A 25,696-nucleotide genomic window follows, 5' to 3' on the forward strand; every position below is an offset into this window, starting at 1 on the left:
CTCCATCTCTGCTTGCTGTCATGGAGTTTACCGTGCATGACTTTGGGAGGAGGGTGCTTTCTCACCTCACTTGTGTCGGGCTTAGCATATGATTTGATTGTGCCAATATGACTGGAAAGGGCAGTGTGCCAGTTCCCTGGAGAAGCTTTGGGAACCATCAGAATGTTTCTTCTGCTTTCCCATTTCTCTTGTTCTAACAAGGAATAAGTAGGCTCCCCGTGGGGACTGTTCCTTTGACCTGCCACCTCCCTCTCCCAACCCCTGACCAGAGACAAGGAGGGAAGCCACAGCCGGCCCTCCTTCTAACAAGTAGTAAGAACAATCTCTGTGGTTCTCAGCCTTTGATATTCTTGGGTTGGTTTTTCCACAGAAATCCATAACTAAGTGGAAATGAGGGGAAGATGAGAATGGAGCCATCCCTTATCACATGGTCGTTACTGTAAGTGGGAAGGCAAGAATTACAGTGGTGTTGTAAATGCATTTTCAGAAAAGGAAGTTTGTATGGGTGGAGGAAGGAGCTACTGTGATCAGGGAGGTTGCTAATAAGAGGGAACTTTGGACTTTCAGAAGGATATGGAGGTGTTAACACAATGAAAAAATAAGGGGAAACACCCCAACAGAGAGTTGGGGGACACATCCCAGCAAAAGTAGAGAATTACATGTGAGACTGCTGTCCACAAAAAGCCCAGGTGGAATGACCGCACTCGCGTTGTGTTGTGAATTTCTTGCAAAGGGATTTGAATTTCATATCAAAATCTCTGGAAAGATAACAAAAGGTTTCAAGCAAGACCCATAGTATCACATTATACTGGATGGAATGGATGACCTCTTGGGTAGGGGGATGTGCTCAAAACATTTATAGAAGGACTGAAAAGAGCCAGTGAGTTCTACCACGTCCAGAGTGTTCCAGGTGCTTGGTTTCTAAAGGTGTTCTCCAGTGACCTCACTAACGGCAGCAGTAGCAGATTTCAATTTCTATGAGCAAATACACAGAATAGTATTTGGACAGTCTTTGCCCTTTAAATGGGGGACAATATGAGGTCTTCTGAGTGTGTGTTAAATGAGTTCCTTATGTTTTTCCCCACTTGGCCAACGGGTCACTCCTTAGTTGAATGCCCTTGGCTATTTCAGTCTCAATTATCATTCACTCTATTCCCAGAATGTGCCATTGGTTGAAGAAAGGAAATGTAAGGAACACAGATTTTAAAACATTGCAAGTTAGGAGTAGAAATTGAAAATATTTCTTCAAATTCCATTCCAGTAGATCTTTATCATCAGTTTGAGTTATCTTCCATTACTGATCAAATGTTTTAGACATACATTAAATGTCTCTGGCTTAAAACGTAGGTTAAACAGAGAAAATAGAGTGGTGGGTATATACCAATTTTCCTTTTCATTCAATGGGAATAAATGCTATTCATACTCAAAGTGTGATTTGCAGAAAAGTACAGTTGACACTTCAGCAGCGTGGGTTTGAACTGTGTGGGCCCACGTGTACTTGGACTTTTTAAAAATCGAAATACAACAGTACTGCAAGATCCTGGGTTGTTTAAATCTGAGGATGCAGAATGTCAGATAGTATGGAGGAAACACAGACGCAGAGGGCCGACTATAAATTGTACACAGATTTTTGACTTGAGCAGGTTTGGTGCTTCTAACCCATGGGCTGTTCAAGGGCCAACGGTACTTGCAAATATCATGTTCTCTCATCTTGACAATTAGAAATAAAACATACAAATATTAAACCCCTCCAAATTTTAATGCAAAACAATGAATTCAGATGTTTAGGGAGTGTAGGCAGATTCTGCCTGTATTTAATAGCTTAACACAGGGCTGATCTGAATACATATTTTGACATAAATTCGGTTTTCAGTGTGATATGTTGCCATTTTAGCATTTTTGACAACAAAAATATTTTTCTTTTTTTAACTTAAAAAATTGTTTGATTGAAGTATAGTTGATTTACAATGTTGTATTAATTTCTGCTATACAACAAAGTGATTTATACATTTACGTGTATATATATATTTATATACACACATACTTTGTTATATTCTTTTCATAGTGGTTTATCGAAGGATACTGAATATAGTTCCCCGTGCTATGCACTGGGACCTTGTTGTTTATCCAGGACAGACTTTTATTCTTTAATTTTATCAGAGCATCATTGATTTCAGTTCAGTTCATTTCAGTTGCTCAGTCTTGTCCGACTCTTTGCAACCCCATGAATCGCAGCATGGCAGGCTTCCCTGTCCTTCACCAACTTGCAGAGTTTACTCAAACTCATGTCCACTGAGTCGATGATGCCATCCAGCCACCTCATCCTCTGTCGTCCCCTTCTCCTCCTGCCCCCAATCCCTCCCAGCATCAGGGTCTTTTCCAGTGAGTCAGCTTTTTGCATCAGGTGGCCAAAGTATTGGAGTTTCAGCTTTAGCGTCAATCTTTCCAATGAACAACCAGGACTGATCTCCTTTTGAATGGACTGGTTGGATCTCCTTGCAGTCCAAGGGACTCTCAAGAGCCTTCTCCAACATTACAGTTCAAAAGCATCAATTCTTTGGCGCTCAGCTTTCTTCACAGTATTAATTTCTGCTATACAACAAAGTGATTCAAATACACACACACACACACACACACACACACATACTTTTTTATATTCTTTTCCATAATGGTTTATCACAGGATTTTGAATATAGTTCCCTGTGCTATGCAGTGGGAACTTGTTGTTTATTCAGGACATACTTTTATTTTTTCTTTTAATTTTATTGGAGTACAGTTGATTTACAATGCTGAGTCAGTTTCAGTTGTACAGCACAGTGATTCAGTTATCCATCCACATGAATTTATCATATTTCTCATATAGGTTATTACAGAATATTGACTGTAGCTTCCTGTGCTGTACAGTAGGTCCTTGCTGGTAATCTATCTTATATATAGCAGTGTGTGTATGTCCATCCCCCAAATATTTTTTCTGTATAAAAAATTTAAGGGAAATTAAACGACAGATTTACTAAATGAGGATCAGTTAAAATGCATCTTTATGAGTTAGCACAGGATGAGGCTCACATCAGAACCTCAATCTATATTTATTGAATAAATGAATATATATTGTTAAGGGTATATTAAATAAATTTTATAATAACAATCTTTCAAAGCATATAGATCTAAAATAGTATATTTTTCTATATAAAATAACTTAGATATCATAGATTAAGTAAGAAGGTGAAATAATGTTAGAAAATCTTAAGAAAGCTTGAGGTTCCCTCTTATTAAAGGGCACCCATCCCCTCTGGTAACCCCAACCTTGTTCTCTAATGAGAATTAGTTGACTGTGTTAACATGCTGTCTTTACGATGAGGGATTCTAGGTCAGGCCCTCAGCCCTGGCTGTGGGAGGCACTGTCCAGACGCTGCAGTCTGTGCAGCCCAATGTGGTTCTAGGTCGTGAGTACTGATGAGTGCACATCTGTGGGCCAGGAGCTTCCCTCTCCTGCCTGGAGCCTGAATCTAACCTACCCCCGCCCCACCCCCTCCACCTCACCCCCCCACCTCACCCCCACCCCCCACCTCACCCCCACCACCCCCACCACCCCCTACCTCACCCCCACCAACTCCCGCCCCCCACCAACCACCCCTCCCCACCCCCACCCCCGCCCCCACCCAACCCCGTCCCAGCCCAGCTTCCTTCCCTGCAGACCAGCCTGAGCCCCTGCCTGTGATTATGGCTGGGTCATGGGACTGTGATGCTGAAAAAAACTGTAACAGGAGAAGGTGTGTGTGCTCAGCATCCAGGCGGGGCTTGGAAGGTGACCCCCGTGTCTATTACAGTCAGTGTATGACTTTCACTGGGCACATGGCAGCTGCGGTTGCTCCTTTCTGAGCGGCCTGGTTGAGTCTTTATATACAGGTCATAATATGCAAACGTGTGTGTGTGTGTGTGTGTGTGTAGAAAGGAGGCGGGTGGGTACAGGAGAAGGGCACGAGTTCATAAAGAAAGCAGAAAGAATCACCAGGATGGGAGAGAGACAGAACTGGGGAAGCCATGAATCCCACCTGAACGAAAAATGGTAATTTACTCTGCGAAAGGGCAGAAGGCATCATCTGAAAGCTCCCATTGTCTACTGGTGAAAGGAGTAACCTTTCTAGAGAGAGAGAGATGCGCCTGGGGAAGGGGATGGGCAGGCGTTGTTCTTGGAGGTGCCGAAAGGGACTGTGGCTTTTATTAAAAGAAGAAAGGCTGGGGGAAGACAGGTGTTGAGAGCGGGCAGAGTTCTAGCGGAGACGTTCAGGTGCCCCAAACAGAGGTCTCACCTGTCGGCTGTGACTCCTGTGGCCACCACCACATGTGAGGACGGTGGGGAACCCGCCTCCAGTTCCCACTCAGTCTCTCTGGGATGGATAACCAGCCGAGCACACATTTGGTCTGAAACAGGCAGCCTGGATTCTCCCTGGTCTCTGGGAGAAGGAGCTCAGGTAATTACATGTATGCATCTCAGACGGTGAATTCCGCTGGGCTGACAATCCTCGCTGATGTTGCGTGTCTCTGCAGAACCGGTTCATTCAAAAGGTGTTCTGAGCCCTGTTGGCACCAGTGAACTGGGGGTGGCAGTTCCCAGTTTAGGGTACTGAGGGGACTCAGTTCACGATTCCCCTTTGTGAGCCGCTAAAATTCACTACTTGGAGTTCGTTTCTCAGCCAGAAAGTCTGTGGAGTGAAAGAACTGCTGTCCAATTTCTTGTTTCTGGAAAACAAGCCAGGTCTTGTGAGGGTTTTATTGTTGCCTCTTATGGGTTGAATTATGTTTCTCCAAACTCATACATTAAAATCTAACCCCCAATAGCCTAGGATAGGACTTAAATTTTTTTTTATTGGAGTATAGCTGATTTATAATGTTATATTACTCTCTGCTGTACAACAAAGTGAGTCAGTTACACATATACATATATCCCTTCTTTTTTAGATTCTTTCCCATATAGGTTATTACAAAGTACTGAGTAGAGTTCCCTGTGTTGTATAGTAGGTCTTAAATTAGTTATCTATTTTATATATAGTAGTGTGTATATGTCAATCCCAATCTCTCATTTATCCCTTCTTGCCTTCCCCTCTTGGTAACCATAAGATTGTTTTCAGCTTCTTTAACTCCACTTCTGTTTTGTAGATCAGTTCATTTGCACCATTTTTTTTTTTTTTTTTTTAGATTTCACATATAAAGGCTTGTGAATAGGACCTTTTTTGGAGGCAGTGTCTTTGCAGATATAATTAATTATGACTTAGCCCTGCTGGAGTAGGGTAGTCCTTTAATAAAAGGAGATCTTTTATTAAGTCCTTAATAAAAAGGAAATTTGTATACAGACGGTCATACAGGGAGAATGCCGCGTGAACATGAAGTTGCCCACCTATAAACCAAGGAGTGAGGCCTGGAACAGACCTTCCCTCGGTCCTTGGTAGACACCAACCCCCTGACTTCTTGACCTTGGACATTGACCTTGGACTTCCAGCCTCCAGAATGGTGAGATGCTATGGCAGCCCTAGCAAATGAATACACTGACCGTCAGTGGTCACCAATCAGAAAAAACCAACATGTAGACATAGCAAAAGGAAGTAAGTTTCCAGACGGTGGCAAACCTTTACCATCTTGGCGGGGCCCACATTGCCTTCCGGCTGTTCTCTGACTTTTGCTTTCAACTAGAGCCCCACAGATCCCATTTGAAATTCCTCAGAGCCATTATAATAGGTAATAGAGTATATTCTTTGTTTGCATTGTTTATTCTTTCTCCACCCATGCCGTGTCTTCCTGAGAAGAAGTCTCATGCCCATTTGACTGGCTTTGGTTTGGGCCTTATAACTTGAGTTGGCCAGTGGAGTGTGGGTGGATGTAACAGCTTCCTCTCTCTGCCAAAGAGAGACTTGTTTTTTTTTTTTTTTTAATGGATGCACCGAGTCTTCATTGCTGCTCGCCGGCTTTCTCTAGTTGCAGTGAGCGGGGGCTACTCTTTGTCACAGTGCAGGCTTCTCGTTGCAGTGGCTTCTTTTGTTGCGAAGTACAGGCTGTAGACATGCAGGCTCAGCGGATGTGGTGCATGGGCTTAGCTGCTTCAAGGTATGATCTTCCCAGACCAAGGATTGAGCCTGTGTCTCCTCCATAGGCAGGTAGATTCTTAACTACTGGCCCACTAGGGAAGTCCTCAAACAGAAGCTTTCAATGGGGTTACTCTCTTTGTTCCACTCTCTGCCAAGAGCCTATGGGGTATCCTGGGTCCCGAAATGAGAACCTAAGTAGAGTCCAGCTTAGCCCAGGAGAACCAAGAAAGTGACAAGATCAAGGAACAAACGTTACAGGGTTCACACATTAATATGACGCAATCTGACACATACACAAATGCATAACATTAGCTCTGTCATGTTGGGTTTTGAGCTCGGAATTTCCATGTGCCGTATTTAATGTAGGTGGAGCCTCCATATCGCTGTTGTGTTTCCAGTCCCATGTTGAGGAAACAGGCTCAGAGGGATTAAGTAAATTTCTTGAACTCCCATGGCTGGTTGTGGCAGAGCTAGGAAGTGAATCCAGGTTATGTGGACTCTGAAAGCAGTGTTCTGGACTTCCCTGGTGGTACAGTGGATAAGAATCTGCCTGCCAGTGCAGGGGACACAGGTTGGATCTCTTGTCGGAAAGATCTCACATGCTGCAGAGCAACTAAGCCCATGCGCCCCAACTACTGAGCTCGTGTGCTGTAGCTACTAAGCTCGCGTGCTAGAGCTGGTGCTCTGCAACAAGAGGAGACACCGCAGTCAGAGAGTGGCCCTGGCTGGCCACAACTAGAGAAAGCCCGAACACAGCAACAAAGACCCAGGACAGCCAAAAAGTAAAGAAATAAAGGGCTTAAAAAAATAAATAAAAGCAGTGTTCTCTCTCCCTTCAGGGATGCCTTCTTGTCATCAGTTATTCCTATGGCCCTATACATGCTGTCAAAGAATTCCTATTGCAATTGCTTATATTACACTGTGTGTGTGTGTTTTTTTTTTTTTTTGATCAAAATCCTATTGGACCTCGCACTCCATTTTTACACCCAGGACTAGAATTCAGCACCTGGAGTCTGGCAGAATGTATCTCAGGCTATCCTTTCTAAGTTCTCAGTCAATCTCTCTTTTTCTTCCCAGTAGTTCTTTCAAAGTTTCCCATCCTCTTGAAGTCTTTAACCTCACCACTTCCTTCTCAGTCTTAGCAAATGAGCTTGTCTCTTTAATCTCAGACTTGTGCGTATATCAAGATTGTCTGTGGAATTTATTAGACAGATTTCCAGGCCCCATCCCCAGAATTTCTGATGAAGTAAATCTTCTGGGGTAGCATGTTGGAGTTGACTTTTCCACTAAGTTCTTTGATGGGCTTCTCAGGTGGCACTAGTGGTAAAGAACATGCCTGCCAGTGCAGATAGACAAGACAGATGTGGGTTTGATCCCTGGGCTGGGAAGATGCCCTGGAGGAGGAAATGACAACTCATTCCAGTATTTTTGCCTGGAGAATCCCATGGACAGAGAAGCCTGGAGGGATACAGTCCATAGGATCATAAAGAGTTGGACATGACTGAAGTAGCTTAGCACACCCTGCTTTAGAAACTAATGGAAGACAAAGATTATTTTAGAGGTCTGTGGCTGCAGACTCATCTCCACTGCCAACTTCAGTGATGCGAGCTGCGGTCCTCTCCCTTGTCTGGGAGAGCGTCCACCTTCACAGGGGAAATTCACGCCCTGCTTTTAGGCAGATAAAGGGAGGACACAGAATTTCTCTTTCATCTGTTGATTATCGCCTTCCTCCAGTAAAAATAATCCTTAGGCCAATGTGACCTATTTTGGGGTGACCAATCCTGATCCCCTTCAAAATCTTTATTTATAGCTCCATGGCCATTATTACTTACTGAGCATTTATCCTCTCCTTGGTCTCACAGACACTTTAAGAAGATCTTGTCTTACATTGAAGCCATCTTTTCTCTCTCTTTTACTAGGCTGAAGTCTCTTCTTAGAGTGTCTAATTGAGAATAATATCAGCATTACTCTGAATTAGCTAGGATTAGGATTGAATAAACCCCAAATAACAGTGCATTAAAAAAAGATGTTGGGCTTTCTCTTAAGAGAAAATTCATAACCAAGCTAATTCAGGCTGGTATGATGGCTTCTTATGTCCACACACCTGGATTACATCTATCTTTCTGACCTAATGTTATAGAAGATGGTTTCTGTCATCAGGGTCACCTCATGGTCCAAGACATGGACCATGTCTTGGACCATGAGGTGACCCTGGCAGAGTCACAATTGGCAGGATCTCCAATGCCGAGACCCTGCCATTGTGTGATTCCAGGCATCAGAAAGGAGGAAATGAAGAAGGTCAGCTAAGGCTATAGGGGAGTCTGATTATGAAACATAGTGCTACCCTGGATTCATACAAATTGCCTCCATTCATACATCACTTCTTGCCAGAAATACTTCCTGACTTTCCTCATCACCCGGTTCAGGCTAATTTCCCTCCCTCTGGGCTGCCCTGACGGCCTGTATAGACTTGTAAACTAAAGGGAAGTAGGCACACTATTTTGTAATTGTCTATTTCTCTGTCCATTTTGTGGCTCAGCTGGTAAAGAATCTGCCTGCATTGTGGGAGACCTGGGTTCGATCCTTGGATTGGGAAGATTCCCTGGAGAAGGGAAAGGCTACCCACTCCAGTATCCTGGCCTGGAGAATTCCATGGACTGTATAGTCCACGGGGTCCCAAAGAGTTGGACATGACTGAGTGACCTTCACTTTACTTCTGTCCATTTTCTCCCAGAGTCTCAGACTCTTTGAAGAAATGAACTATGTCTTTGCATTTCTAGGACCTACCAGAGTGCCTGGCTCTCAGTAAATGTTTGTTGAATTACTGAACATGCATCCAGAATAAAACAGGTTCTAAAGACATATCTGTTTCTCTAGGATTAAATCATATTTACATCAAGGTTTCTAAAATTTTAAAAAAATGTAGTAGAAAATGGGCACAATGTCAGGATTTTTTCATAAAACAAGTCTCTGATGCACTTGAGTGGGAAGAGATGATCTTACTTGGCATTTGAGGGGTATGGATTTTGGATAGGAATGTGTTTTAATTCTGATTCTGACATTTATAGGGCTTCCCTGGTGGCTCAGATGGTAAAGAATCTGCCTGCAATGCAGAAGACCCAGGTTTGAACCCTGGGTTGGGAAGATCCTCTGGAGCAGGGAATGGCTACCCAGCCCAGTATTCTTGTCTGGAGAATCTCATGGACAGGGGAACCTTGTGGGTTACAGTCCATGGGTCACAAAGAGTCGGACGCAACTGAGCGACTAACACTTCCACTTTCACTGGCATTTGTAAGGCTTACAACCTCAGTGAAATTGTTTCACCTCTTTGAATTTTGGAATCCTTTTCAGTAGAAATGACTACTTTTAGATTGGGTTCAGTCCCTGGGTTGGGAAGATCCCCTGGAGAAGGGAAAGGCTGCCCACTCCAGTATTGTGGCCTGGAGAATTCCATGGACTGTATAGTCCATGGGATTGCAAAGAATTGGACACGACTAAGTAACTTTCACTCACTCACTCATATTGTTGTAAGGAGTAAGGTGAAATATAACATGAGAAATCTTGTTGAATGCTTGCCATGTGGGAGAAAACCAACAATGCTATGGTTAGTTCTTTCTCCCCAAACTCTCAGTCTCTTTGCTTGATTCCTCCCGTCTTGGCCCCCTTTCTTCCCAGACAGATATCAAGATTTTAAAAAATTAATTTATTTATTTGGTCACGCCACACCAGGATGTGAGATCTTCTAGGACCAGGGATGGAAACCATGCCCCTTGCACTGGGAAATTGAAGTCTTAACCACTGGACCTGGGAAGTCCCCAGAGAGACAGCATGTTGATGGAATACATAACTCTGGATATAAAGATGGGAGTTTGAATCTCAGCTCTGCCACTGTCTGTATTTGCTATGTTTTTGTACCATGTAAGCTGTATTCATTTTATTCCTTAAGTTACATTTCTTTGTTTCTCACCCAGCCCCTCCCACAGCGCTATGCGCAGTTTATCAGTCACATAGATTTATTCATGAAATACCCATTGGGCCCCTATGGTGTCTAGTTAAAGAGCCGCTCCTGGAGGGAGGATGTTCAAGGCAGGGGCGGGTGGACCAGTTCCGGGATGAGGTGGCAGCTGCAGACCTGGCAGGTCAGGACCGGCCGGCAGCCATCCGCTTGGCCAGCACTTGATTGGTGGCACATAGAAAGAAATGAACACCAATCAAGAAAGACGACCTTTCGTGGAATTCAGCAATTTACAAGCAGCTGCAGATATCCTGGGACCACCCCCCGACCCGCCGCCCCCAGTAAGAGCAAGCAGCTTTGCCTGGCTTTGCTGTTGGACTCGCATCAAACTTGTTAATGTCAATAAGCAAGAAATTGAGCTTGTCTTTGTGGTGAGCCTAATGAAGCCTTTGTGGGTGCTCAGAACTTCTCCCTTTGATTTCCTTCTCTTTGCCTTTTTCTGTTTCGCTTGATTTAATGTCCTTCTTGGCAGCGGCTCTTTCACTTTTTATTTTCGAGCAAGGGAAGGGAGATGGAGAAGAGAGAGAGAAGTTTAAAACCTAAGGAAGACTTTGAAGTGAATGTTTACACTTTTCCCAACTCTGATGTGCTTAGATCCTGCCCAGTTCAAGTCTGGGGACTCTCTGCCCTGGGTGGTGAGGGACAGGTGATGACGCAAAGGTAGGGTCTGGTTATGTGGTGGGTTAGAATTCACTCCAAGGGAGAGCTGAGTCCCTCCCTCTCTGCTGAATCACTTCTCACTGTGCTGTTTCTCAGCTGGCAAGATCGGTAAATTATGCCCCATCTGACTTCTAAATGGTAAGTTATGTTGTGGATAATACGATATCCATTTCCAACTGACTGAAGCCAAAGGGAGACTTTTAGCTTATCTTGCTGAAAACTCCCAGAGTAAAGCTGGCTTTAGGTAATGTCATTAGAAATTGGTTTCTCTCCATCTCCTGGCTTTATAGTCAGATTTACTGGCAGGCTTCCTATGGTAGTCTTTAGCAACTGCAGGATAATATCTACCCAAGGTTAAGCTGGGCTTCCCTTGTGGCTCGCTGGTGAAGAATCTGCCCTCAATGTGGGAGACCTGGGTTTGATCCCTGGGTTGGGAAGATCCCCTGGAGGAGGGAAAGGCTACCCACTCCAGTACTCTGGCCTGGAGAATTCCATGGACTGTCCATGGGGTCCCAAAGAGTTAGACATGATTGAGAGACTTTCACTTTCACTTCAAGGTTAAGTTTAACAGAAGAAAAGAAAGACAGAAAGAGAGAGGGAGGAGAAGGTGGAGGAGGAGGAGAAAGAGAGAATGGATCCCTTTCCTGATCCCTGAGATCAGGAGCCCAGTGGAGGGGCCCGCCGTCTTCTAGGATTGGGGTCTAGACCTCGTTGGAAAGGGCATGTCTGTGGCTCATGGATGGCAGAGAAGTCACTGTGGGGCCTGGACAGTGTAACTTGTTGGAAATCTGTCCTCTAGAGTTTTCCAGAAATCCTCCCTCTAGGGTGCTGGACAAAGCTGTTGGTGGAAGGTGTCTTACTGCCAACTCTCCACTGCAAAACTGCTAGGAATAAGGCCCAGTAATCCCACTACTGGGCATATACCCTGAGAAAACCTCAATTCTAACAGAGACGCATGTATCCCAGTGTTGATTGCAGCAATATTTACAATAGCCAGGAATGGAAACAACATAGATCCCCATTGATAGATGAACGGGTAAAGAAGATGTGGTATATATATATATATATATATCAGAAGGGAATATTACTCAGCCATACAAAGGAATGAATTTGAGTCAGTTCTCATGAGGTGGATGAACCTAGAGCCTCTTATACAAAGGGAAGTAAGTCAGAAAGAGAAAAACAAATATCCCATATTAACAAGTATCATGTATATATACACATATGGAATCTAGAAAAATAGTACTGATGAACCTAGTAGAGAACAGACTTGTAGACGCAGTGGGGGAAGGTGAGGGTGGGCCAGATTGTCAAAGTAGCATTGACATATGCATACTGCTGTGTATGAGATGGATAGTTAGTGGGATGCTGCTGTATAACACAGGGGTCCCAGCCCAGCGCTCTGTGGTGACCTAGAGGGGTGGGAAGGCAGGAGGGGCGGGAGGCTCAAGAGGGAGGGGAAATATATATTTATATAATTATGACTGATTCACATTGATGTATAGCAGGAAACCAATGCAGCATTGTAAAGCAATTTTTCACCAATTACAAAAATAAATTTAAAAAACACTTAAGAACACAACTGCATGGAGGAGGGTGATAGTGAAGTCTTCAGTCCTCCTGAAGTCTGCTGGGTGCTGGAGGCCTGCTGCTGCAGAGCTGCCTGACTGTCCCCAGGGACAGTTCTGGGGAAAACTGTTGGTCTCAGGGTGTTGTTAACCGCTGCACACTGCAGGAGCCCCGCACGTGGGATCCGCCTGTGGTCAGACCCCTGATGAAAGAGCAGAACCGGGAAAGACACCCCTTCCTCCTGAACAGTTTCTTCATCTTCCTCCCTTTACTGATGAGGCTTAATATTGTGTCAGCTGACAGAAAAAAAAAAAAACATTAAAAAGGGCCCATATTCCTTTTTGCTGAGCAGGCAATCCATTGGTAACAGGTGCAGATCAGGAGTTGAAGGCAATCTGAGTTTCTCCAGGGAAGCAGGTTAAAAACCACCACTATAAAGCCAAGGGCTTCGCTGGAATCTCAGCCTGGGTTGGGAAGAGCCCCTGGAGAAGGAAATGGCAAATCACTCCAGTATTCTTGCCTGGAAAATCCCATGGATTTTGGCAGGCTATAGCCCATGGGTTGCAAAAGTCAGACACGACTGAATGACTAAACCACCACCATAAAGCCAAGAGGTGGAGAGGGACTAATTTGTTTGCTATGTAAGGATGGAAATAAAAGTAAATATAAACTAAATAAGGAAGTTTTTTACAGATAATTATGACAGTGTACCATGAAGAATATGGTTAAATTAAATCTTGGCACATGAGTCTAAAATTTTTTAAAAATTTGCTTTTACCATAACAAATATTCATACAATATATTTTAGTTCAGTTCAGTTGCTCAGTTATATCCGACTCTTTGCAACCCCATGGACTGCAGCATGCCAGGCCTCCCTGTCCATCCCCAACTCCCGGAGTTTACCCAAACTCACATCCATTGAGTCGGTGATGCCATCCAACCACCTCATCCTCTGTCATCCCCTTCTCCTCCCGCCTTCAATCTTTCCCAGCTTCAGGGTCTTTTCAAATGAGTCAGCTCTTCGTATCGGGTGGCCAAAGTATTGGAGTTTCAGCTTCAACATCAGTCAGGACTGATTTCCTTTAGGATGGACTGGTTGAATCTCCTTGCAGTCCAAGGGACTCGCAAGAGTCTTCTCCAACACCACAGTTCAAAAGCATCAGTTCTTCAGCACTCAGCTTTCTTTGTAGTCCAACTCTCACATCCATACATGACTACTTGAAAAACCATTGCCTTGACTAGATGGACCTTTGTTGGCAAAGTAATGTCTCTACTTTTTAATTTGCTGTCTAGGTTGGTCATAACTTTTTCTTCCTAAGAGTAAGCGTCTTTTAATTTCATGGCTGCAATCACCATCTGCAGTGAGTTTGGAGCCCCCATAAATAAAGTCTGTCACTTTTTCCACTGTTTCCCCATCTATTTCCCATGAAGTGATGGGACCAGTTGCCATGATCTTCGTTTTCTGAGTGTTGAGTTGTAAGCCAACTTTTTCACTCTCCTCTTTCACTTTCATCAAGAGGCTATTTAGTTCTTCTTCACTTTCTGCCATAAGGGTGGTGTCATCTGCATATCTGAGATTATTGATATTTCTCCCGGCAATCTTGATTCCAGCTTGTGCTTCATCCAGCCCAACGTTTCTCATGATGTACTCTGCATGTAAGTTATATAAGCAGGGTGACAATATACAGCCTTGACATATTCTTTTTCCTATTTGGAACCAGTCTGTTGTTCCATGTCCAGTTCTAACTGTTGCTTCCTGACCTGCATACAGATTTCTCAAGAGGCAGGTCAGGTGGTCTGGTATTCCCATCTTTTTCAGAATTTTCCACAGTTTATTGTGAGCCACACAGTCAAAGGCTTTGGCATAGTCAATAAAGCAGAAATAGATGTTTTTTTTGGAACTTTCTTGTTTTTTTGATGATCCAGCAGATGTTGGCAATTTGATCTCTGGTTCTTCTGCCTTTTCTAAATCCAGCTTGAACATCTGGAAGTTCATGGTTTGCATACTGTTGAAGCCTGGCTTGGAGAATTTTGAGTGTTACTCTACTAGTGTGTGAGATGAGTGCAATCATGTGGTAGTTTGAGCATTCTTTGGCATTGCCTTTCTTTGGGATTGGAATGAAAACTGACCTTTTCTAGTCCTGTGGCCACTGCTGAGTTTTCCAAATTTGCTGGCATATTGAGGGCAGCACTTTCACAGCATCATCTTTCAGGATTTGAAATAGCTCAACTGGAATTCCATCACCTCCACTAGCTTTGTTCATAGTGATGCTTCCTAAGGCCCACTTGACTTTGCATTCCAGGATATCTGGCTCCAGGTGAGTGTGATCATACCATCATGATTATCTGGGTCGTGAAAATCTTTTTTGTATAGTTCTTCTGTGTATTCTTGCCACCTCTTCTTAATAGCTTCTGCTTCTGTTAGGTCCATACCATTTCTATCCTTTACTGTGTCCATCTTTGCATGAAATATTCCCTTGGTATCTCTCATTTTCTTGAAGAGATCTCTAGTCTTTCCCATTCTATTGTTTTCCACTATTTCTTTGCATTGATCACTGAGGAAAGCTTTCTTATCTCTCCTTGCTATTCTTTGGAACTGCATTCAAGTGGGTATATCTTTCCTTTTCTCCTTTGCTTTTTGCTTCTCTTCTTTTCACAGCTATTTGTAAGGCTTCCTCAGACAACCATTTCGCTTTTTTGCATTTCGTTTTCATGGGGATGGTCTTGATTCCTGTCTCCTATACAATGGCACGAATCTCCATCCATAGCTCTTCAGACACTCTGTCAATGAGATCTAATCCTTTGAATCTATTTATCATTTCTACTCTATAGTCATAAGGGATTTGATTCATATTTGACAATATATTTAGTGTCCAACAAATACTTGAGTTACCTAGTCTTTTGGGATGAGGTATATCTCTTCATTAGTTTGAAGACTAAAGGAAATATTACCAAAGCTGTGAAAAGAAGAAAACAAACAAAAAACCCAGAAAATTTAAATATAAATAATTTTAAATCTATTTTAGAGAGATAAAACTTTTAGAATACAGAAGATTTATTTAAAAAGGGAAAAAGTGCACTGGGATGACCCAGAGGGATGGTGTGGGGAGGGAGGAGGGAGGAGGGTTCAGGATGGGGAACACATGTATACTAATTAAATAATTTTCTATTAAAGAAAAAAAAAAAGAAAAAATAAAAAAAAAAAAAAGGGAAAAAGTCTGAAAAGAGATGATTTTCTTGGAGTCACAAGACTTGCTGATTCAATTATATATAAATGAAGTAAGAAAACAGTGAGGTCATAGAAAGTAGATTGTCACAAAGTAGATGGTTAAAATAAACCTTCTGTGAGAAAAATAGTTTGCAATCTAGTGTTCTAATAGTTTTCTGTAGGAAATACTGTAATAAATATTTATTTCCCAGGACTATTAAATCTCTCAATATCACAGGAATGTTCTTTGATATTCTTAGGAAAACTTCTCAGACAGAAACTCAACTTTATGCTGACAGGTCACAGCAAAAGTCTACATTTAACTTAGAGTTTTATCATGGGTTGCCTGTAAATATTCACCAAGCTTTTCCTGAAGCCTAAACAAGATGGTGTATCCAATAGAATACTTTGTCTTTTCAAAGTTCCCATTCAACTGTCTTCCGGTTCTTTTCAAGGGTGCTCATTATCCTGCTAATTAGGTTTTGTAGCCTTTGGCTTCAGTTACATTTTTTAGTCAAGGCTGAATTTTAAAATCTGGGGCACCCCTGAAGGAGAAATGCTATCAGCAGGCTGTGATGTCTCTGGTGGGTGCTAGGAGCCCACATGCACTGTGACTGTAAGGTATCAATCCGGACTTTTACATTTCAGCCTGCTGGGGACTGGAGAAATGAGTTATCATACCAAGGCTAAGTGTTTTAAAGTCAAGCATTCTGTTCTTTTTCCTTTGTGTTCCCCGAATGAAATGCAGATGTATAATAAATGCCATGTACGTACCAAAATGGATTCTCCTGCTCTTTTGAATTCAGCAGCCAAACCAAAGAAAATGTAAATAGCAGGTAAATAATGTTACAGGTGATGGCCCAGATCCCCACCTTGGAGTTTATGCTTTTGGGGTTCATGCTGTTGTCGTCTGAAATATTTCTGTGTGCAGAGTGATATTTTCTTGTGGGGCCCCAGAGATACCTTGTTTAAAGCTCAGAGCACACAATTTTATTTTAAGTGCATAACCGACATTATAGGATTTCTCTCTCATATATTCCAAGTTAGGGAGCAAATGGTTATTTACCAGGGCCAAATAGTGAGTGGTAATATGCGAATAATATCCATCTCTGAGCTTAGGAAAACAAATTCAGAAATTACTCAGCACCATCTGAATCTGATAAGAGATGCCATTCAATCTGGGCTTTGCTGGAACTGTAAGGAAAACTCATCTGGCAAAGGGTCCTCCTACATAGTTATCCATTAAAATTTTTTTTTAAATCATTTTTATTTATTTATGTCACTGTGCTGGATCTTAGTTGTGGTATGCGGGATCTCCGATCTTCATTGGGGCATTTCCCAGGGATCTAGTTCCCCAACCAGGGATTGAACCCAGGTCCTCCGCAGTGGGAGCATGGAGTCTTAGCCACTAGACCACCAGGCAAGTCCCTGGGTTTCTTTTTTAGAGGGTTGCTTCATCTAAGTCTTTTCAAAGAAACATGTTGACATATAGGGACAGCCTCCTGCTTTCAGTGTGGAAGCTCAGAGCAAAAGTTATGGAACATTAACCCAACATGATGAAAGCACTTGCCTGATGGTTCATGCCAAAAATGATGTATGTTTCACTTTGCTACCAGGGCCACTCCACTGTGGGTGAAGGGCAGCTGCTGTATTTTTGAAAGAGCATGTGAACTCAACCAGGTACTGCTTCTCATCTCTTGCATGATTAGTGTCTAGAGACACTTAAGGATGTTTGTGTTTACAGGCGGATGGTGTGTTCTTTCCTTTGGGGAGTCTCCGTGTGTTTAGAGGTGTGGGTGTGTACGTGTATATAGGTATACAGCATAAACAGGTGTATGTGTTTAAAAACCCCTAGACATAGGTAAAACAGTTGGCCGTTGTCTATATTTTATGACATAAATGCTGTCACTGAAAGCTTTTCCTCATCTGATCCATCTACGTATTTTCCCTACTGGCTTTGTCAGTATTCATGGAGCCTAAAATCCTGCTGGTTATTCATGCCTTTAATTAAGTGATGGGACTGACAGAGGCCTTTGTCAACATACAAATATTTGAGGGTAGCTAATGTATCAAGTAATTAGCTACAGTAACTTGGCTTTTGGTTTATGTGATTTGCCAGAAACAATTAAACAGATCATTCAGCAATTAAAAACCGGGGATTTTTTTTTTAAACAAAAGGACTAGTGTATGTGTGTGTGTGTGTGTGTGTGTGTGTGAGGTTTTCTTTCTTTCTTTTTTTTAGTATTTATTTATTTGGTTGCTCAGGCAGCTCTTAGTTGGGCTTCCCAGATTGTGCTAGTGGTAAAGAACCCGCCTGCCAATGCAGGAGATATAAGAGATGTAGGTTCGATCCCTGGGTTGGGAAGATCCCCCGGGGTCCATAGGGTGGCACAGAGTCACGACTGAATTGACTTAGCATGCACGCAGGCAGGTTTTAGTTGTGGCATGTGAACTCTTAGTTGAAACATGTGGGATCTAATTCCCTGACCAGGGATGGAACTATATGGAGCCATATCAAACCCTAAAAAATGGAGCTGTATCAAATCCTAAAAGATGATGCTGTGAAAGTGCTGCCCTCAATATGCCAGCAAATTTGGAAAACTCAGCAGCGGCCACAGGACTGGAAAAGGTCAGTTTTCATTCCAATCCCAAAGAAAGGCAATTCCAAAGAATGCTCAAACTACCACACAATTGCACTCATCTCACACGCTAGTAAAGTAATGCTCAAAATTCTCCAAGCCAGGCTTCAACAGTACATGAACCATGAACTTCCAGATGTTCAAGATAGATTTAGAAAATGCAGAGGAACCAGAGATCAAATTGCCAACATCCGCTGGATCATGGAAAAAGCAAGAGAGTTCCAGAAAAACGTCTATTTCTGCTTTATTGACTATGCCAAAGCCTTTGCCTGTGTGGATCACAACAAACTGTGGAAAATTCTTCAAGAGATGGGAATACAGACCACCTGACCTGCCTCCTGAGAAACCTGTCTGAAGGTCAGGAAGCAACAGTTAGAACTGGACATGGAACAACAGACTGGTTCCAAATAGGAAAAGGAGTACGTCATGGCTGTATATTGTCACCCTGCTTATTTAACTTATATGCAGAGTGCATCATGAGAAACGCTGGGCTGGATGAAGCACAAGCTGGAATCAAGATTGCCGGGAGAAATATCAATAACCTCAGATATGCAGATGACACCACCCTTATGGCAGAAAGTGAAGAGGAACTCAAAAGCCTCTTGATAAAAGTGAAAGAGGAGAGTGAAAAAGTTGGCTTACAACTCAGCATTCAGAAAACTAAGATCATGGCATCTGTTCCCATCACTTCATGGGAAATAGATGGGGAAACAGTGGAAACAGTGGCAGACTTTATTTATGGGGGCTCCAAACTCACTGCAGATGGTGATTGCAGCCATGAAATTAAAAGACACTTACTCCTTGGAAGAAAAGTTATGGCCAATCTAGACAGCAAATTAAAAAGCAGAGATATTACTTTGCCAACAAAGATCGGTCTAGTCAAGGCAATGGTTTTTCCAGTAGTCATGTATGGATGTGAGAGTTGGACTATAAAGAGAGCTGAGCACCGAAATGATGCTTTTGAACTGTGGTGTTGGAGAAGACTCTTGAGAGTCTCTTGGACTGCAAGGGATCCAACCAGTCCATCCTAAAGGAGATCAGTCCTGGGTGTTCATTGGAAGGAATGATGCTGAAGCTGAAACCCCAATACTTTGGCCACCTGATGCGAGGAGCTGACTCATTTGAAAAGACCCTGATGCTGGGAAAGATTGAAGGTGGGAGGAGAAGGGGATAACAGAGGATGAGGTGGTTGGATGGCATCACCGACTCAGTGGACAAGAGTTTGGGTAAACTCTGGGAATTGGTGATGAACAGGGAGGCCTGGGGTGCTGCAGTCCATGGGGTCGCAAAGAGTCGGACACAACTGAAGTGACTTAGCACAGCACAGCACGTGTCCATCAGGGAGGTTCCCAGAGTAGTAAGTTTTGATGAGGTGGTGGTGGGTGGTGCTTGAAGAGGAATCTGGGAAGGTCTGACTGAGTTTGCAAGGTCCCAGATTTTATAATATGCTTTGTTGAGTGTCTCAGGAAGACAACTTGGATGACTAAGGCTCATCAGAAGGTCATGGGCATGGAAGCAGGCGAGAAGGGACAATACATCTCCAAAAGGTGACCAGAATGCTGAAGATCAACTTGGCTTATGTCATAAGTTTTCTGAAATCTGGCTCTGTCTCTGCTTTGCTTCATTGTAGTTAAGGGTCAGTGTATGTACAATTCGGATGCAATAAGAGGGTCTGACCATTTTATATTTAACAAATTATTAAAAATATTTATTTACTTATTTGGCTGCTTCGGGTCTTAGTGGTGGCACGTGAGGTTGTGGTTTGCGGGCTTAGTTGCTCCCTGGCATGTAAGGTCTTAGTTCCCCGGCCTAGGATCGAATCCTCATTCTCTGCATTGCAAGGTAAGCTCTTAACCACTAGACCACTAGGAAAGTCCCCTAATTATTTTTTGCTGCCTACATATTAAGCAAATAGTCTCTCACTCAATATGCCTGCTGCTGCTGCTAAGTCGCTTCAGTGTCTCCGACTCTGTGCGACCCCATAGACGGCAGCCCGCCTAGGTGGATACATATATACAACTTAAAAGGAGATGTGTAATGAGTGCGTATTTGTATTCCCTGAGGAAGAAGTTTGCTATGCACTTATTATCTTACTCCCATGTACACAGGCTTTTTTTTTTTTTAATCTTTTGGTTGTATTGCATGGCATGTGTGCTCTTAGTTTCCTGACCAGAGATCAAACCAGCGCCCTTTGCATTGGAAGCCCAGAGTCTAAACTTCTGGATCACCAGGGAAGTCTCTGCCTTTTTTTTTTTTTTTTAATTGAAGTATAGTTGATTTTGAGGAGGGCATGGCAACCCACTCCAGTATTCTTGCCTGGAGAATCTCCATGGACAGAAGAGCCTGGTGGGCTACAGTCCATGGGGTGGCAAAGAGTTGGACACGGCTGAGCGGCTAAGCACGGCATATACAATTGCCATTGATTTACAAATGTTGTGTTTGTTTCAGGTGTACAGAAAAGTGACTCAGTTATACATATATGTTTGTGTATCTAATCTTTTCAAATTCTTTTCCTATTTAGGTTATTATAGAATAAGGAGCAGAGTCCCTGTGCTATATATAGTAAGTCCTTGCTGGTTATCTATTTTATATATAGTAGCAGGAGGAGAATGGGACGACAGAGGATGAGATGGTTGGTTGGCATCACAAGCTCAGTGGACATGAGTTTGAATGAACTCCGGGAGTTGGTGATGGACAGGGAGGCCTGGCGTGCTGCAGTCCACGGGGTCGCAAAGAGTCGGACACGACTGAGCTGAACTGAGTGGTACACAGGCTGTACCTGAGACATGAGGAGATGCGGCTCATCACTGTAAATTCTGACACTACAGTGTCAGAATATACATTAAATACATTATATACATTAAATAACCCATCTTGAGTCAATGAAATGAAAGAAACACTGAAAGTCGAGTTGTTGTATAAGAGGCAAAGTTAGTAAAACATGAAAGTTGGGGTAAGTTTGCAAAACCACCAGGTGAGTTTAGGTAAGTAGAAGGATAATCTGCTTCAATAATGTGCTGAGCTACTGGGATCGTAGAGCTCTTTACCCAAATCAAGGAACTCCCGGTTGCCCTGGCTGCCGCTGCTGCAAGTCGCTTCAGTCATATCTGACTCTGTGCGACCCCATAGATGGCAGCCCACCAGGCTCCTCCACCCACAGGATTCTCTAGGCAAGAACACTGGAGTGGGTTGCCGTTGCCTTCTCCAGGTTGCCAGGGCATCCGCAATCTTTTTCTTCTTTCCGTCCACGGAAAGCGATTTCACTTCCTTACAGCAGGTGGCAGCATTGCTGGCCTCAAGCGCTTCTCAGCCACGGTTGGCTGACTGTGTGATGCATCTGCCACGGCAGAAACGCTTGTTTGCATTACAACAGACTGTAGCTTTTTAGAATTTCATTAGGAAGAGAAAGACTACTCTTACTGCTTTACAATCATTTAACATTTTCAGTATGTCTCTAGAGCAGGCAAATAAGGTAGTTGTGGTACAAGCTCCTGTGTGGCTATTTCAGAGATAAGAATTTGTTAACTTCTTGCCCTCAGTGAAAATAGATCTGCTTTTAATTGTATCTACAAAATAATGTTAGTGCCTACATCTTGGCCAGGCTGCAGTCTGAAAATAATCATTGTGTTACTAAAGACCAACTCAGTTGTCAGCTGGAGAAATTATTTTTTTACATATTTTTTCCTGATTCTGTTCATATTTTGAAGAATGCCTTGTTAAACAATAGTAATTGGCAAATTCCTCCCATTTTCTGACTTTTATGCAGAACATTTAAATTCTTAGATTATCAGCTTCTTGAGAGTAGACATTGTGTCTTGATTATGGTGTATTATCAATACTGATAGAATATTTGTAAAAATCATGATATTTCGTACAAGTTGAGTGCCTACTCTGTGAAGGAGTCTTTGGGGCCTAGGAAAGAAAACAACAGTTTCAAAGGCCTTTGCTGAATCATCTAACTTTGGAGAAAACAAAACAGAACTTTAGGTCCCACCCTGATGCTCCAGGCCGGTTACATCTATCTGGGACTTATCAGTCCCTGTCCAGAAACCTTCCACCCCCTACACCTGCCCAGAAGACTTATCACCCCCTGTCCAGAAACCGTCCGCCCCCTCAGTTCAGTTCAGTCGCTCAGTCGTGTCCGACTCTTTGCGACCCCATGAATCGCAGCACACCAGGCCTCCCTGTCCATCACCAACCCCCAGAGTTCACCCAGACTCACATCCATCAAGTCAGTGATGCCATCCAGCCATCTCATCCTCTGTCGTCCCCTTCTCCTCTTGCCCCCAATCTCTCCCAGCATCACAGTCTTTTCCAATGAGTCAACTCTTCGCATCAGGTGGCCAAAGTACTGGAGTTTCAGCTTTAGCATCATTCCTTCCAAAGAAATCCCAGGGCTGATCTCCTTCAGAATGGACTGGTTGGATCTCCTTGCAGTCCAAGGGACTCTCAAGAGTCTTCTCCAACACCACAGTTCAAAAGCATCAATTCTTCAGCGCTCAGCCTTTTTCACAGTCCAACAACTCTTACATCCATACATGACCACAGGAAAAACCATAGCCTTGACTAGATGGACCTTTGTTGGCAAAGTAATGTCTCTGCTTTTGAATATGCTATCTAGGTTGGTCATAACTTTCCTTCCAAGGAGTAAGCGTCTTTTAATTTCATGGCTGCAATCACCATCTGCAGTGATTTTGGAGCCCCCAAAAATAAAGTCTGACACTGTTTCCACTGTTTCCCCATCTATTTCTCATGAAGTGGTAGGACCGGATGCCATGATCTTTGTTTTCTGAATTCAATTGAGCTTTAAGCCAACTTTTTCACTCTCCACTTTCACTTTCATCAAGAGGCTTTTGAGTTCCTCTTCACTTTCTGCCATAAGGGTGGTGTCATCTGCATATCTGAGGTTATTGATATTTCTCCTGGCAATCTTGATTCCAGCTTGTGCTTCTTCCAGTCCAGCATTTCTCATGATGTACTCTGTATATAAGTTAAATAAGCAGGGTGACAATATACAGCCTTGACGTACTCCTTTTTCTATTTGGAACCAGTCTGTTGTTCCATGTCCAGTTCTAACTGTTGCTTCCTGACCTTCAGACAGGTTTCTCAAGAGGCAGGTCAGGTGGCCTGGTATTCCCATCTCTTTCAGAATTTTCCACAGTTGATTGTGATCCACACAGTCAAAGGCTTTGGCATAGCCAATAAAGCAGAAATAGATGTTTTTCTGGAACTCTCTTGCTTTTTCCATGATCCAGCGGATGTTGGCAATTTGATCTCTCAGGTTCCTCTGCCTTTTCTAAAACCAGCTTGAACATCAGGAAGTTCACAGTTCACATATTGCTGAAGCCTGGCTTGGAGAATTTTGAGCATTACTTTACTAGCGTGTGAGATGAGTGCAATTGTGTGGTAGTTTGAGCATTCTTTGGCATTGCCTTCACCCCCTACACCTGCCCAAAAGACTTACCTCCTGCCCAACTACAAATGCCATCTCAACTAAAGCATACCAAAAACATCCCGCCTCCTTAACGTGTCCCTTATCGCTTACACAAACCTCCCTATAAATATGGAGCCTCCCTGATCCCTCTCCGAGCTCAGCCTGGTGCTTAGGCCGGCTGTTGCCCCTCCTTGCCTGAATAAAGGTAACCTACTTCTATTGAGGTCGTCTTTCCTCTTTCTGCCTCGGCCAGAACTATACCTTACACTCTGTGCTCGCCTCTGTTCCAGACACTTTATGTGTATTAATACATTTAATTCTCATGCCGTGCTCTGAGGTATCCCTCACAGGTATCCCCAGTAATATCCAATATTACTGTCTCTATTTTATGGATGAGGAAATACAGGCATAGAGAGGTTAAACCTCTAGAAAATTTCCAGAATATGATAACTTTGAATAGTTTCTGGTTTCTGAAAAAAAAAATTTTTTTTTTCCGTTTGGTTTCCCTCAGAGTGCTAAATGTGTGAGTTCCTTAAAAGTTGATGCAAGGCAACATTTCACATATTTTAAAAATTGTATTTTGCCATTTATGCAAATATTGTGTGATTCCACTTGTAGGCGGTACCTAGAGTAGTCAAATTCATAGACAGAAGAGGCAGAATGGTGATTGCCTGTGTCTGGAGCAAAGGAGAAATGGCAAGTTTTTAAATGGATGTAGAATCGTAGCTTTGCAAGACAAAAAAAAAAATTTCTGGAGATCTGTCAGCAAATCAATGGGAATATACTTAATGCTACTGAACTGTACATTCAAAAATTGTTAAGATGGTAAATTTTGTGTTATATTTTTAGCACAGTTAAGAATTTTTAAAAAAAGTAACTTGTCCAAGAGGAACAAATAAAACATCGTATTTTGTCATTATGTAGTAGATTCAGCTTGTAGTTAATTAAAATTTCAATCGCAACTCTTAACACATTAAAATCATATTTGTTGGACCAGGAAGCAAAATAGCTTGTTTGCTTCTGTTCTTTTAATGTTTCTAACAATGAACATTTAAAGAAAACCCATTGAAATGCCAAAAGCCCTTGATAAGTAGCATTAATGGTAAGCAAACGTTTTTTTGTGTGTGTGGTAAAAAACACAGCTCTAAATTTACCATTTAAACCATTTTTAAGTGAATATTCTGCTAAATGTATTTAATTGTAGTGCAACAGCTTTCTACAACTTTTTCGTCTTGCAACACTGAAACTCTATACCCACCAAACACTAATTTACTGTGCCCCTCCCCATTCCATTGTATGCATAGATCACATTTTCTTTATCTAATTCATCTGTTGATTGACCTCTTGGCTATTTGTGTTACTTCCACTTCCTGCACATTTTCTATTCATCTGTTGATTGACCTCTTGGCTATTTGTGTTACTTCCACTTCCTGGCTATTATGAATGATGCTGAGATAAACATGTGTGTGTAGATTTCTCTTCAAGATACTGCTTTAAATTCTTTTTTTTTTTTTTTTGTCCTCAAGAAAATTATTTATTTATTTATTTATTTATTTATTTATTTATTTTTTTATTCTTCCAATTTTATTTTATTTTTAAACTTTACATAATTGTATTAGTTTTGCCAAATATCAAAATGAATCCACCACAGGTATACATGTGTTCCCCATCCCAAACCCTCCTCCCTCCTCCCTCCCCATACCATCCCTCTGGGCCGTCCCAGTGCACCAGCCCCAAGCATCCAGCATCATGCATCGAACCTGGACTGGCAACTCGTTTCCTACATGATATTTTACATGTTTCATTGCCATTCTCCCACATCTTCCCACCCTCTCCCTCTCCCACAGAGTCCATAAGACTGTTCTATACATCAGTGTCTCTTTTGCTGTCTCGTACACCGGGTTATTGTTACCATCTTTCTAAATCCCATATATATGCATTAGTATACTGTATTTATGTTTTTCCTTCTGGCTTACTTCACTCTGTATAATAGGCTCCAGTTTCATCCACCTCATTAGAACTGATTCAAATGTATTCTTTTTAATGGCTGAGTAATACTCCATTGTGTATATGTACCACAGCTTTCTTATC

Source organism: Bos javanicus, chromosome 27 (genome assembly GCF_032452875.1).
Source record: "Bos javanicus breed banteng chromosome 27, ARS-OSU_banteng_1.0, whole genome shotgun sequence".
Taxonomy (NCBI): domain Eukaryota; kingdom Metazoa; phylum Chordata; class Mammalia; order Artiodactyla; family Bovidae; genus Bos; species Bos javanicus.